Source organism: Talpa occidentalis, unplaced genomic scaffold (assembly GCF_014898055.3).
Source record: "Talpa occidentalis isolate TD23 unplaced genomic scaffold, MPIMG_talOcc4v2.1 talOcc4.15, whole genome shotgun sequence".
In the NCBI taxonomy this organism is placed as follows: domain Eukaryota; kingdom Metazoa; phylum Chordata; class Mammalia; order Eulipotyphla; family Talpidae; genus Talpa; species Talpa occidentalis.
In genome coordinates, this window is record NW_023601543.1 from 16,175,096 (window position 1) to 16,190,964 (window position 15,869).

Genomic DNA, 15,869 nt, shown 5'->3' on the forward strand with positions numbered 1-15,869 from the left:
TTGTGTAATTCTCTGCCATTAAGTACATTCACATTGTTTTGTTGTCACCACCATTCATCTCTAGAACATTTTTATCTTCCCCAGTTGAAACTTTATATATACTCTTTAAACACTACCTCGCCACAGATCCTCGCCGCCATTGTACTTTTTGTCTCTATGAATGTGACTACTCTAGATACCATATGTAAGTGGAATGGTACAATTTATCATTTTTGTCACAAGTTCATTTCATTTATCAATTTATCATATTCAAGTTTCTTCCATGTTGTATTATGCATCAGAAAATCAATTTTAAAACTGAGTAATATTCCATTATCAGTATATACTATATTTGGTTATCAATGGGTCCCTGGAATTTTCTACCTTTTGTCTATTATAAATGCAGCTCAAATATCGGTGAGCAAATATTTCTTCAAGGACACACTTTCAGTTCTTCTGGATATATTCTCAGAATTAGAATTTCTGAATCATATTGTAATACCATATTTTATATTTCTGAGGAATCATCATATTGTTTTCTATAGTAGTTATAGCATTTTATATTCTCATTAGCTATGCACAATTGGTTCTAATTTTTACACATCATCACCAACACATTTTACTTACTGATTTTATTTTAAATTTTTGTTTTAAATCTTAACGGGTATGAAGTAGTGTCTCATTATGGCTTTGACTTACATTTTCCAAATGATTAGCAATGTTGAGCATCTTTTCATATGCTTGTTGCCTATCTGTATATCTTCTTTGAAAAACTTGTATGACCTCTATTCTTACCTTTGATCTAGTTTAATTGGGTTTTATTTGTTGTTATTAGGCTGTAGGAATTCTTTATATATTCTGCATATTAATCCCTGATCAGATAAAAGCTATTTTCTTCCATTTTATCAGTTGCCTTTTACTTTAATATACCTTTTATTCTAATCTAATTTACTCTAATAATACCTTTAATGCACAAATGATTCTAATTTTGAGAAACTCCAATATATCTTTCTTTTTTTTTTAAATCTTTCTTTTTTCGTTTGCTGCTTGTGCTTTTTTTTTTTTTTTTTTTGGTGTCATATCCAAAAACCATTGCAAAATTCATTGTCAATTAACTGTTTTCTTTTAAGAGTTTTATAGCTGTTGCTTTTACATTTAAGTCTTGATTCAGTTTATGTTAGTTTTGGTATATGGTGTAAGGTAAGGGTTTAACTCCACTTGCATGTAAATATCCTGTTGACCCAATACCATTTGTTAATTCCTCTTTGACTTTTTTGAGTGCATATAGCTAATTCCAGCGCTAAGGATTTTGTTCTTACTGTCTCTTCCACTGGGGAAAGTTCTGCCTCTAGATATTCAGGAAGTTTGTTCTATCTTATCATAAAAGTTCTATTAAAATATCTCATTCTCAGATAAGACTCCCTTTCTCAAAAAGTCCCTTTATCATCCCCTGTGTATATCTGTATTACATAATTTTATTTCACGTTTTTCATAAGATAATTCACTATCAAAAAATTTTATTCGTTTATGAATGTTTTATAGCCTCCTCTAGCCTTTCTACCCCTTGTTTCCATAGAATGTAAGCTCCATGAAATCAGGAACCTTGCCTATCTAGTTCATCTTTATATTCCTTATATAACTAATTATAATAATAAGAGGCTGGAAACCATAGGAAATCAATAAATGCTTATTGAATTCTCAGGAAATTATCATTGTCAATAATAAACTGTAAAATGGTTTGCTGCCTCAGCATTGTTCTATGTCTGTTGAAAACTAAATGAATCAACATTGCATGAAGATTCACAATATTATCCAATATGTGCATCTGTATTTATCCTTTACAGACTGAAAAAAATCTGTTTTATCATAAAATAAAATCCAGTGCATGAGAAATAGAATACAAAGGAAAATAGTTACTATTTTCTTTCTAGTGTGTATTTTTTTTTCCTTTGTCCCATTACTTTTAAAGAAAATGCCATATGCTGTAAAGTTTAATGGGACGGCAAAATGACTTGAATACAAATTGGTCTGCATTACTTAGAAAATACATCATTTGGGATGCAGCTTCCCTGAAAGATATTTTTGAAAGTGTTTTTGTATATTTACTGGAAATACTAATTTAAATTGGACCATATTTCTCTACAGGGTGCAGATATGATTTTCGGCTACAACAGTTATCAGAGTATATTGTTTCAGGCTATTTATTCAAGAAGATAGAATAGAGGACAATTCTCCAATGGTAGTGAAAAAGTTGCATAATGATGTCATAAAACATTAACTTAACAGTAGGAAGTAGCACTTATGAACCAATGTAAGTTCTTTTCTCTTGGGTTTAATTTTTTACAACCATAATAAATCCAATAGATACATAATTTCTTTATTGAGCCAGAAATTGTATTTGTTTTCAACAACTAGTAATCTTCTACTAGCACAGGCAAGCATTCACACAGACCCACAGAATACACATAAACAAAATATTTCAAACCTGGAATATTTTTAAATTAAAATACTCTGAGAGGATTTTTTCCTTTATGTAACTACTTAAGAGATTATGGACTAAATAAATTCTCCCTTTGAATTTCGGAGTGCAAGGATTGGTGTGAATCTTGAGACCACACTAAATGGGAAAATAGTATCTTAGTCATCAATCATACTAAATAGATGTATAAAAGGACAAATACAAATTGGCCTGCTTATCTGAGTAGCTTCAAAGTAGAATAAAACTTTTTTAAAGTATGTTGTCTCTTTCTATTTGTTTCATATATAGTAGCAAAAAGTGGTACTAGAAATCTCAGTTGTGCTGGGCCTCCCCTGGTAGCACAGGCAGTTGAGCGCAGTGCTGTGAACTGCCTCTACAGCATCGGTTCTATCCCAGCCAGCCGGCGAGGGTCCCAAATGGCGCGGCAGACCTCTCCTGTCACGCCCACTGCTCCCCTCAGCAGTGTATTTCGTCAGTCTGCCTGTATTGGTCCCCTCTCTATCTCTGGTGAATCCTCTGACCACCACCCCCCGCAACTCTGGCCTGTACCCCAGTTCTTGTATAAATAAATAAATAAATCTTAAAAAAAGAAAGAAATCTCAGTTGTAGAGCCTCTTAAGCTTTCAAGATAAGTTTCTCTGTACGTCTGAATATCATATATTACAAATTTCACAGTATCACTAGAAGAGATCCTTATATTCGTAAAAGTTTTCATACTTTAGTGAAGTCTTCCTTTTGATAGTTAAAACATAATTTTTACTCTTCTATATTTAAATATTGCTTTATTTTATTATTCATAGTGTTTGATTCCTCCTTTAAAAAATTGACTTCACATCACTAATTTTACAGTGTCTCGATTGTTAATTTTAGTTAATCCATAGTCCTATCATTTTAACTCTTCTATTTGCTCTACAGCCAGTAGATATGAAGGGCAGATATATAGTTTTATTTCTATAACAAACCTTCATGCATTTGAAACCTATTAAAGACATGTGTCACCTGATGATGAGGATACATTTTGACAAATGTGTCCTTAAGTGATTTCATCATTGTGTGAACATCATAGAACATAATCACACAGACCTAGACTGATATAACTTACTATACACTTAGACTATATGGTATAGCTAATTGGGACCACTATCTTACAAGCAGTCCATTCTTTACCAAAAAATTTCATTAAGTGACATGTGTTGACATTGTTTCTCTATAATCCTCTGTACTTCAGGTAAAATGCTAAGAATTTAAAAAAAGTCTAAAAGCTGTTAAAATGTTGAGAATATAAGATTTTCATGCCATGGCATATTTTCAGTAGGAACTACATACATTTGCAAAAAAAGATCACATATTTATAGGTAATCCCAGCAGCATCCTTCACAGAAATAGAACAAAAAGACACTAAATTGATTTGGAAATACAAAACACTCTTGGATAGCAAAAACTACTAAGAAAAAAGGAACCTGACTTCAAACTATACTACAAAGTAATAGTAAACAAACAACATGGTATTGGGATAAAAATAGACACACAAATCAATGGAACAGAATTGAGATGCCAGAAATAACCCCACATACATATGGACAACTAATTTATTTCAAAGAGCATAGAATGGAGCAAGGAACATATCTTCAATAAATGTTATTTGGAAAACTAGACAGCCACATGAAAAAGAATGAAAGACCACTACATAACACCATAAAGAAATGTCAAAATATATTATTAAAGATAAATTCCACATGATTTCATTCATATGGGGCATATAGAGAAAGCATAGAAACAAATGACCTAAATAAATTGAAAATACTCTTTTAGATTATAACAGTAAATTAGTGGATACCAGAAGGAAAAGGGAATTGGTAAAAGGAATCTATTATATGGTGAAGGATAAAACTGGACTATTACAATGAACCTAATATAGTATATATAGATGTTGACATATAATCATGCACATTGGAGACACATCATGCTCTAAAGCAATGTTACTTCAATAACAAATTGTATTTAAAAATGAGGGCATATATTTAACCTTTGAAAAGAAGATTTGTTATATTTTGCATCTTTTTAATGAACTCCATTATACCAACTATTCATCTTGGAAATTATTTTACTAGCTCTAGGTATATCACTAGACATTCATTTAATTCTTTGCCATTTCTGAATCAGAAGGGACTTAAACCCACCCTACATGCATGTTCATTTCACACAGCTCTTAAGTACTAAAGAGATTACTAGAGTATTGATAGTCCAGGTCTGTGTTTGACTTTTAAAACAAGTTCCTTTATTATAAACATAAGTACATTTTGATGAACTTTCTAAGTAAGATTTTGGAGAGAATAGATAAATGTATCACATGAAAGTTTGTGTCAACAGAAAATGGTAAAATTATATTCATGAGAAAAATTCTCAACAATTTGTATACATCAGTGAGGATACTGTTTTAGTCTTGAGAATGCTACCATTATTGTCAAGTTTTATTAGGGCACAGAGTTGGTAGCACTACAGTTCTGGATCTGTCCCCTAGTCAGAAAATTGGTTACATAAGTAGTATTCACTGGCTTGTATGTATTAAAGATGGCTTTCATTACATTAGAAAACAAAATCATAAAGTAATCCCCATGAACGATTTATCCCTATAGTGTGGCTAGCCTTCTCAAATGCATCCAGGAAATCACAGAAGGAAGTTGGTAAGACAGTGTAGATGATTCCCTTGCCCAATTTTTAAGAGGCATACAAAAATGAGCTTGCTAGTGAAGCTTCATTAATATGGAAAAGTAGTTTTATCAAAACGGAAAAAAATGGTATAGTGAAGCTGTGAAGTCATCTTAATAGATTTCAAATCCCAACTCTTTCATTCACTGGTACTTTGGGAAAATTTCTTGATTTCTCTTCCCTCACTTTTATCTCCTATAAAAATAGGATGAAAATAGTTCCTAATTCATAGTGTTGTTATGAGGATTAAAGTTAATAATTATAGCAAAGTTCTGAGAACAGCATGAGGCTCATAATACAAACTATAAGGGACTTGTTAAATTAAAACTCTTGCAATATTTGCAGTTATGCTTCTGAGCAGGAATATCTTATAGATGTCTGAAGCTCCAGCTTTTAAGGTTACCATAGTTGTTAGAACATCAAAGATGGAAGGAATTTTAGAATTCTTTTCTCAAATAGCTAAAAAAAAAAATTTGTTAGCAACCATATCTTATTTTCGAATGAAGTTTTGTGGCACTCAATTTATATATTAGAGAAAAGTGAGTTGTTTGATTGAAGCAAGAATGCACCTCCAATCCCCTCTAGGCAGCGGTAAAGACCCATTTTCTCTTAAAAGTAAAAGATCCATAGAATGTACAACTCTAAAATTGAATCATGGAGGATGTTGATAATAGTGGAGGATATGCGTGTGTGTGAAGAGAGATTATATGGGAAATCTCTGTACATTCACCTTATTTTTTTTTTGTAAACGTTAATTTGCCCTAAAACTGTCAGAATAATAATAAAAAAAAAAGTTCTTTAAAAAATAAAAGAAACATTCAGTATTCACAGACTCTTCTACTCTTAGGTGCCATCATCCAAATAAGTAGCTCCCAGAAAATGTGAATAGTCAACTTCTACGACCCATTCTTTCTCTCTGGGTGACAGTGTTGTAAAATGAGTAAAATCTTATTTATGTCTCCTATAGATCAGAGTGAATCTTTCAGTCATTTGATCGGGGATCCAACCCCAAAGAAAATCATTCTGAATTCCTGTTTCTTGTTTTTAAATTACACCATTTTAAAATGAGCAATTCAGAAGCTTTTAACACATTCACAGTGTTTAGCAACTGTCACCATTATCTAATTTCAGAATATTTTTATCAACCCCAAAAGAAGCCCTGTAGTGATTAGTCACTCCTCACCCTCCTTCCTCACTCCCCTGGCAAACATTAATCTGCTTTCTTTCCTGCGGAGTTGGTTATCTTAAACATTTCAAATAATTGGAATCACACCAGGATATGTGGGCTTTGTTTCTGACCTCTTTCACTTAGCATAGTAGTTTTGAGGTTCATCATTGCTGAAATATTTTTTTAGGGATTCATAATAATATAGCGATATACCACATTTTGTTTAGGAGCTGAAGAACAGTTGGGTTGTTTCCACTTTTTAATTACAAGGGAAATGCAACCATGAATATTGGAATCAAGTTATTGTAGGAACATGTTTTCAGTTGTCTCAAGTATATTCCTAGGATTGAAAGCTCTGACTCAAAATGAAATTCTATATTCAAATTTTAATGAACAGTAAGTGTTTTTCCATAGCAACTCCACCATTTTACATTCCCACTAGCAAAGCATAAAGGGTTCCAATTTCTCCACACCCAAACCAATTCTTGTTATTTTCTTTTTATATTTTTTAGAACCAATCTAGCAAATGAGAAACAGTCTCTCATAGTGGTTTTAAGTTGTACTTCCTTAATAGTTACAGATTTTGAGCATTTTTCCATGTGCTTGTGGTTGTTGAACATTCATTTATCTCCTTTGGAGAAATGTCAGTTCAACACCTCTAATGTTTTAGTTAGAGTGATTTTTGTTATTGATTTGTAAGCAATATTGTCTTCCAGTCAGTGAATATGAGATAACTATGTTTACTTAGATCATCTTTAATTTCTTACAGCAGTTGTCAGTATATAATATTTGAACTAATTGCATAAATTTATGCCTAAATATTTTGGTCTTTTTGATGCTGTTACAAATGGTGTTGTTTTAGTAATATCTTATTGGGTTAATAATCTTAGTGTATAAAATATAACTGCCTTCTGCATATTGATCTTATGTTCAACAATATTGATAAATTTAATAGCTCTAATATTTTTTGAGATTCCTTAGGATTTTCTATATATGTGCTGATGACTTATAACAACAGAGACTGTTTTAATTCTTCCTTTCCAATTTGGATGTCTTATGTAATGTTCCTGTCTAATTGCCCTAGCTAGAGCTTCCAGGACAATGTTGACTAGAAATGTCAAGAGCAGACATCCTTGTTTTGTTAATGATGTCAGAAGGAAAGCTTCAGTTTTCCATCATTGAATGTGTTGTTATACACATGTTTTTTTCTAATAAATAATATTTATTGTGTTGGAGAAATATTCTTCTATTCCTATTGTGTTGAGAGATTTACCATGAAAGGTTGTTGTATTTTGTTGACTGCTTATCTCCAACTATTGGGATGATCATTTGGTATTTTTGTTTTTGCATTCTATTAATACAATGCACTACATTGATTTTTGCACATTAAAACACTCTGTATTCCTGGGAAAGTGCCATAGTTTTAATATGATTTTGAATTTGGTTTGCTAATAATTTGTTGAGGACTTTTGCATCTATAAGGGTTGTTGGCCCAAAGTTTTCTATTCTTGTGATACTTTTGCCTAGGTTTAGTATCAGGGAAATATAGCTGCATAGAATGAGTTGAGAAGTGTTCTGTTCTGGCAGCAATCCTGCCTGCCTGTGCAAAGCAAATGCATAGTCAGTGTACATGATATAACTGCCTGCACTATGCAAATATGTCTTTTCACAAACCTTTTTCCTTTGCAGAGCAGCATCAGCCATCTGCCCACTTGTGACTATGCAGATATCTTTTTAATTTCTCCTTTTCCTAATAGACCAGTCTTTTTGGAAAAAAAATATAAATATGTAAAAGAAGTGTTCTCTTATGTTTTGGGAGGGGAAAACTTTGAGAAAAATAAATGTTAAAAATTTTTAAATGTTTGATAGAAATTGCCTGGGAAGCCATATGATCTAGGGTTTTTCCTGGTTAGGAATTTTGATTACTAATTCAATCTCTTAATATAGGCCTATTTTGACATTCTGTTTCTTCTTGAGTCATTTTTTTTTTGTAGCTTGTCTATATCTAGGAAATTTTCTGAGTTATCTAATTTGTTGACATGCAATTATTGTTCATAGCTTTCTGTTATACTCCCTTTTTCTTCTATCAGGTCGGTATTGACCCATTTTCATTTCCAGAATTAATAATGTGAATGTATTGTCTTTTATTTTTGCCTAATCTACCTAAAATTTTGCCAATTTTACTGATCTTTTCAATGAACCAACTTCTGGTTTTGTTGATTTTTATGTATTTGTTTTTTTCTATTCTGTTTCATTATTCCCATTCAATTATCTGATACTTTCTTCTGTTTACTTGCTTTGGGTTTAAAGCTTATAATTCTGCCTTAGCATTCCTTTCCTACTTATGCAGCTTCTGAAGATCAATTGGAAATGTGAGCTTTGGAACTTCTCTGGTATTTTCTGAAAAATGTAACCAGCCCTGGCTATCTGCATAAACTTATAGATTCCCAGGAATATGTGGGAACTTTTTAGCAACTTTTTTTTTCATAAAGTGTTTAGTTATCTGCTTTTCACTCTGAAGTTTTTCAGTTTGTCTCTTGTTTACCCTGATTTTTATCCTTTGCCCCATGTGACTGAAATTAATGCACTTGCCTTTAAAGTTTTTCATCCCCCATCCCCCACAGTAGTCCCTTCAACTATGCTATAGTACTGAGCTAGGTACGAAAGGCAAGTCTTCTGAGCTGATCCTTCAGGAAGTTTCCAAAAAAAATCAGAATAACCACAATTCCTTGAGTATATGGTTCATACTCTCCCACCACTTCTTGGAACCTATCCCAGGATGTGGGCTGTATTCTCTAAAGCTACTATTAAGCTGATAAGTGCAGGGTGTAGTTAGGGTAAATAAAAATCCCAATGAGCCCTTTTAATGATTCAAGAGTTTGGTTATTTTTCTTGATTAAGAGTTTTTCAGGTTGCTATAAATTTTGATTAGTTTATATAGTTCTGCTAAAGGTCAATATGACAGTGTATGCCAGATAATTCTCTGCTTTTGTGTAACAATAGGCTATTGAAGTTCCCTACTCTCCCATTTTTTTGATGTAATTGGCAATCTAATTTTAAATAAGTCATATATTGCCTTAATAGGCTCTAGAGACTTATATATATGAGGGCACCATGTCAAGAGAATGAGGTTTGGGAATAATCATGGTGTAACTTTTTATATGCACTTCATCATGGTATTAATTAAAGTAAATTTTGTTAATTTAATTAGCACCCCAGTGTTTAGCTAATTATACATTCTTATATTAAGAAATTTGATAGAATTGTTTTTATAGAAATTACTTTTAAAGACACCAAAACTTCATTTTCATGTAAAAAATCATCACCTTGCAACATTTATTTTAAGGTGACCAATTGAGATTTGTTAATGTCAATGATTGAAAAATTTACAATTAAATTGTAAAAGCATCAGTTTGTAAAAGCATCTGATGTCTACTTGTTCAAGTTAACATGTATAATTATAACAAGTATGCAGAAATTCAAACAAAAACAACACATTTACTTTGAGCACCTATATTCAATCCAAATATGATTTCATGGGGATGGGAATGCTTGAAATATCTGAGCCAATTGTTGTTGTTTCTGTGATAGGATTGTAAGTGGTATATTCACGAAGTCAACATGTAGATGAAACAAAATTTTCCATATATATGTATTTTCCTAAAGTATAAAACAGTCACTCTAAGTATTTAGCAATAATAATTATACTATACATGCTCTATTAAACCTAAAATGTTGGCTATTTTTATATCATTTTAAAATTAATTTACCATAAATATTCTAATTCACAAGCAATATAGTAATGTACACCCTTGAGTTGACACTTTACGCTTTTTTATTTTTAAAGAATCATGCTTGCATTTGTATGTCAGTTATACTCAGATTCTCTGCTATATAGTGTGTGCAAAAGTGTTAGTGGACAGACTGAGGGGAACACTGGGACCCCCAAATTTGCACACTCTACAGGAATTCTTCCATCTACTGCATAAAGACCAAGCATACTGTTAGTGTGAAAGATCTTTAATAGAATGCTTGTCCATAGAGAAAGAAGAAGAAAGAGGATATAGTAATGAAACACCCAGTTACCCATTCCCTTTTGTGAAAATATCCAGCCAAACAAGGTTGGCCTGAATTGGGCCACTAAGACCTGAAAGATTGCCACAAGTCAAAGCTGCAAAAGGGGCCAGACGAATCTGGAAAGAAAGGAAAAAAAAATTTATAACAAATTTTATTTTTATATTTCCCATACAATTGCAACCCCCTTATTTTGACCCCAATCCCTCCAGTCCCCAACCCCCACCTTCAATAGAGTGTCTCTGGTTCATAGTTATTTGTTGATTTTGATTTTCACTTTCTTATAGTTATTCATTTTCCTGGTCCCTTATTTAAGTTTTCTAGATTCCTGCTATGAGTGAGACCATCCGGTATTTTTCTTTTTCTTTCTGACTTATTTCGCTGAGCATGATCCCTTCCAGCACCATCCATGTTGCTGCAAATTGCATGTGTTTATCTTTTTTGAATGCTGAGTAATATTCCATGGTATATATGCACCATATCTTCTTGATCCAGTCATCTATTTTTGGGCATTTGGGTTGTTTCCAAAGCTTAGCTATTGTAAACAGTGCTGCTATAAACATAGGGGTGCAGGTGCTCTTTGGAATGGATGTTTCTGTGTCCTTTGGGTAAATACCTAGGAGTGGAATTGCTGGATCATATGGAAGCTCTATGTTTAGTAGGTCCAGAAATCTCCACACAGCTCTCCATAGTGGTTGGACCAGTTTGCACTCCCACCAACAGTGCAGGAGAGTTCATTTTTCTCCACATCCTCGCCAACATTTGTTGTTGCTAGTTTTTTTTAATATGTGCCATTCTCACTGGTGTGAGATGGTATCTCATGGTAGTTTTAATTTGCATTTCCCTGATGACAAGTGATGTTGAACATTTTTTCATATGTCTGTTGGCCATTTGCATTTCCTCTTCAGAGAAGTTTCTTTTTAGCTCTTCTGCCCATTTTTTGACAGGCTTATTTTCTTTGTTGTTGTTGAGTCTCAAAAAATTAAAGTACAAATCAAGATAAAGTCTGCCATTGTCAGCCACCTCATGTGTTTCTCAGACTTGTGTCACTTCCAAGTGTCTCTCTACATGTTTCTCCTCAATGGGTCCCCTCTCATGTCCTCTAAGTCACTGATGAAAGTCCAAAACCAAAAAGCAAGAGTGCCATCCTTCATGTTTCTCCCCCTCTTTTTTAAAGACTTATTTATACATACAAGAACTTGGGTATAGGCCAGAGGTGCAGGAGGGTGAAAGGATTCACCAGAGACAGAGCGGGGAAAAGAACAGGCAGATAGACCAAAGTACACTGTTGAGGGGAGCAGCGGGTGAGGTCTGCCATGCCACGTGGGTATCTCCCTGGGTGGCCGGGAATCAAACCAGCACTGCAAAGGCTGCGGACAGCTTCACAGCGCTGTGCTCAACCCACTGTGCCACCAGGGAGGCCCCATGTTTCTCCCCTTTTGTGTCTCCAAGTCTCCTGTGGCTTCACCTTGCTGCTCAGCTCCTCTCCTCATAGGTGAGACAGGGAACTGGAACCTTTCCTTTGTGTGGATATGACACTGTAACAAAATAATTTGTCCATGGGCACACAAGTAGAAAGTGCAGAGATGGGATTTGAAGTCTAGTCTGTTTGAATCCAAACCCATAATTTCTTCACAAAACCATCACTCTTCTAACAGTCCTCATAAAGGGGCAGGGAACTGGAACCTCCTCTTATTATGGAGATTCCTCTGTTACAAAAGAAACCTTAAAGAACAAAATACATCTTCATGCTGATTAACATTCAGTGTAATATTACTTTTTCTTTAAGGTCATGTTCAACTAATATTCAGATGTTGACTACTTAAAATATGTCTGCAGGATTGTAATACATGAAGAGAAATAAGCTTGTTAAGACCTGTCCTGTATTGGTTAAATGCATAAACTTTGAAATTAGTCACCTCTGAATTGGAATTCCAGTTTCACAACTAAAAGCTGTGTGAATTTGGGCAAATTTATTAAATTCCATTCCAATTTTCTCAACTGCAAAATGGAAAGATTTGCGATGTGCACACTAAGAGATGATTGGGGGGTTCGATAAATTAGCTCTCAGAGATTTATGATATGCTATTAAATGTTTCCATTTGAGGATACAACATTGAGAAGTATAGAAAATATTAATCTTAATACCAATTCCTAGAGATACCCCAATATTTGAAGATCAAAGATAGTTGCATCTTAGGTTAAGATATACATCAGGGCCTCCCCTGGTGGCGCAGCGGTTGAGCACTGGGCTGTGAGGCTGCCCGCAGCTATCTGCAGCGCCAGTTCATTTCCCGGCCACCGGCAAAGGTCCAAAAAAAAAAAAAAAAAAAGATATACATCAAATGTGCTTGGCACATAATTACTGTTCCATACAAATTAGTTCCTTTCTTCCAGTTTTCCATTTGTAAATACTGATTATTTTTATGATGGAATCATATGTTTTGCTATATCACAGGGTCTCAATCAAATGACATTTTTTGGAATATAGATAGATATTCAATACCATTTTTTGATGATGATGATCATGATCATAATTGCAATAAAGATAACTTCAATAATAAGTAAAGATAGAAAACATAAGCTTTGCAATAGATGGTGGGAGAGGATACTAGTGAGTGGCTGACTTAAAGGAATAATGCAGATTTTCAGGAGGTAGAATTTAATGGCTCACAGGATATGGAGACTGATAGAAGAATACAAAATAGAACTAAAAATACATGTTCCATAGCAAATGACTCCAAACATTTTTTCTTCTCCCGCATGAAAGAGAAAAGTTATTTACATAATTTTCACACTCCTATCAGGCATACCCAAGTTTGCATTCAATTTCTTTTTTACTTTCCAAAACTTTAACCATTTCTTACATCTGATAAAATCTTAGATTGTGAGTGAGAAAGGCATAATTTGAAAATAAACTTGAATGACTCTACTCCGCTTGAGTAAATAATTATAATCTGTTTCTAGCATTAGAATACTTCCAGTTTGGGGTCAATGAGAACTGAAAAAAAAAAAAAGATGAAGAGGATATTGAAAAATAATTAATGTGAAAATAATTAGTATGTGGACATTTCCAATGAGTTATTGATCAACACAATAGTGAGAGAGGATAGCCTATATAAATATGACTATATAAACTAAACATTTGGGACAACTTTTTCCCAGTGGCATCAGTTGATTGTGACAGTTCAAATTGAGACTAATTTGAGCAATGCATTCAGTAGACACACTGAACCTGGGAGGTTGTAATATTGATGATCATCTCCTTCTATGAGGCAAAAGTCTTAACTATAAACCCTAAAGGACTATATCCAAAGAAGAAACAAGGAGCAGAAATAGACCAATAATCTTCACAAACACTGAAATTAATTTTTGAATCACATCAATCTTGATTGGGTTAAGTTGGTAAGGAATGGCTAGTTTGATTAGATAGTCCACTGTCAAAAGTAAAAAAAAGTAAATATATAATTCCTCCAAGTAGACAGAAAATATCATTCAGTCTTAGATTATCACAATAATCTTTGAAACATAATATATGCAATCTAATAAAAAAATTACCAGGCACATTAGTGATTGTGCCACATATTCAAAGCCTAAAAGAAATACTAGAAATGACTAATACTTCCATAGTTTACACAAATAGGACTTTCAGTGCCTTGGTTGTGGGTGTTGTGTGATAACATACACCTAAATGATGTTATCCCATACCACTAAATTATATATAATGGTGTCAACCAATGCTACCTCAATAAACAAACCAAAAAAATTTTTTTTTCACAAAGGAAAAGAAAGAGCTAAACCTAAACAAACAAACAAAAATAATTATGAACTATAATGAATCAACTAGCTGCAGTTGTCTCAGCACCAAAACTTAAGATATTAAAGTATATTTTCAATGATTAAATAAAAGGAGGTATGGGAAAATTTAGCCACTACACATTTTCTTTTCAGATGTAAAAATAAGAACCAGTGTCAAGGAATAAATTGCATGAATTTACAACTTCTTTAGGAAAAAGTCTTGGAATCATGCTCAAGATTAAATTTCTTTTAAAACCAAAGGATCACAAGAGGTTGCAGATTATGCTCTGATGAATTGAACCTAATGGATTGTAAAGCAGGAAGCCCAGTCCAAATGGCAAAATTGTCACTGTGAAGATTCACATCATTATTTGTAACCCATTACTTCTTATTCAGATGGCAATCGTTTCAGTAAAACAAAAACAACACATATTAATAAATATAAACCCTACCTTCATACAAAACTAAAATAATTGAAGAAAAGATATTGTCCATTGATATTCCTAAGCCTGTAGTTTTTTAATACCATTTGGTCCTCACCAATTATCACCTATTTGCCAAAAAAAAAGTTAAGTATATTTCATAGTACCTTAGGAAAAGGAAAATGCAAATCCTATTAGTTTGAACGTAGCTAATTCAAATTCATGATCAACAGTCTTAAGAGTTTGTTTTATTAAAAAATATTTTACTTTGTTTTATTGAGGTAATATTGGTTTACATCAATATATTGTATATGACTCAGAGGCATAGGATCACACCCTTCAGATGTATGTTATCATACCATACCCACCACCAAGGTACCCAGAGTTCCCCACCATGGCATCCAGACTCCTCATCACAGTCCGCGGTGCCCCCTCCTCACTCAACTCTCCTCTCTGCTGTTTGTTTTTTGATGTTTCTGCAGGGGGATAAAAATTCTTAACTACCTATTTGTATAATAGTGCTCAGGCACTAACCAAGATTGTTCTCAGACTTTATTACATTTACCTGCACAATTTTACAGTTTTATAGAAATTTGTAATCAAATAAGTTATGTAATGTTCTAAAAGTTACACAGCTGGTAAATTAGAAAATCATGTTGAAACAAGATTTTCTAACTTCAATCCTAATTTTCATTCTGTAATCCCAAGGCTCAGCGTTATTTTCCTAGCAGTATTTTAAATAGGATTTAATATGACATTGTGAAAACATATAGAAAAATGTGCAAATAAGAAAATTAGTTTAAGAACAGTCCAATCTCTCAAAATGAAAATAGATGCAATGACTCCTGGGAGAGCGGAGAGAGAACTATTTTTCAGTACTATCCATTGTCATTTGTGCAGAATTCATGGGCCATATCTTTCTAATCACACTCACTTTTTGTTGCTTTTTTATGGATATTTCTGTCAATATTTTCAACATGCCACTTAAAAGTACAGTGGTAAAAAGAGTGAGCCTAAGGATACAAGATTGTATAACTATGAAATACAAATATATCCAATTAATCAGTGGCAAACACTCTAAACTGACAAATCGCTATTATTTAACTGCTTTTTGCCGGGAACAGAATCATAGTAGTTTCTACCCCTACTACTGTAAAGCCATTTACTCATATTTCATCAGGCAGGCTAGACTTATGTGACAGCAAAGAAGAAAAATGCACATGGACGTAGGAAAAAGAAT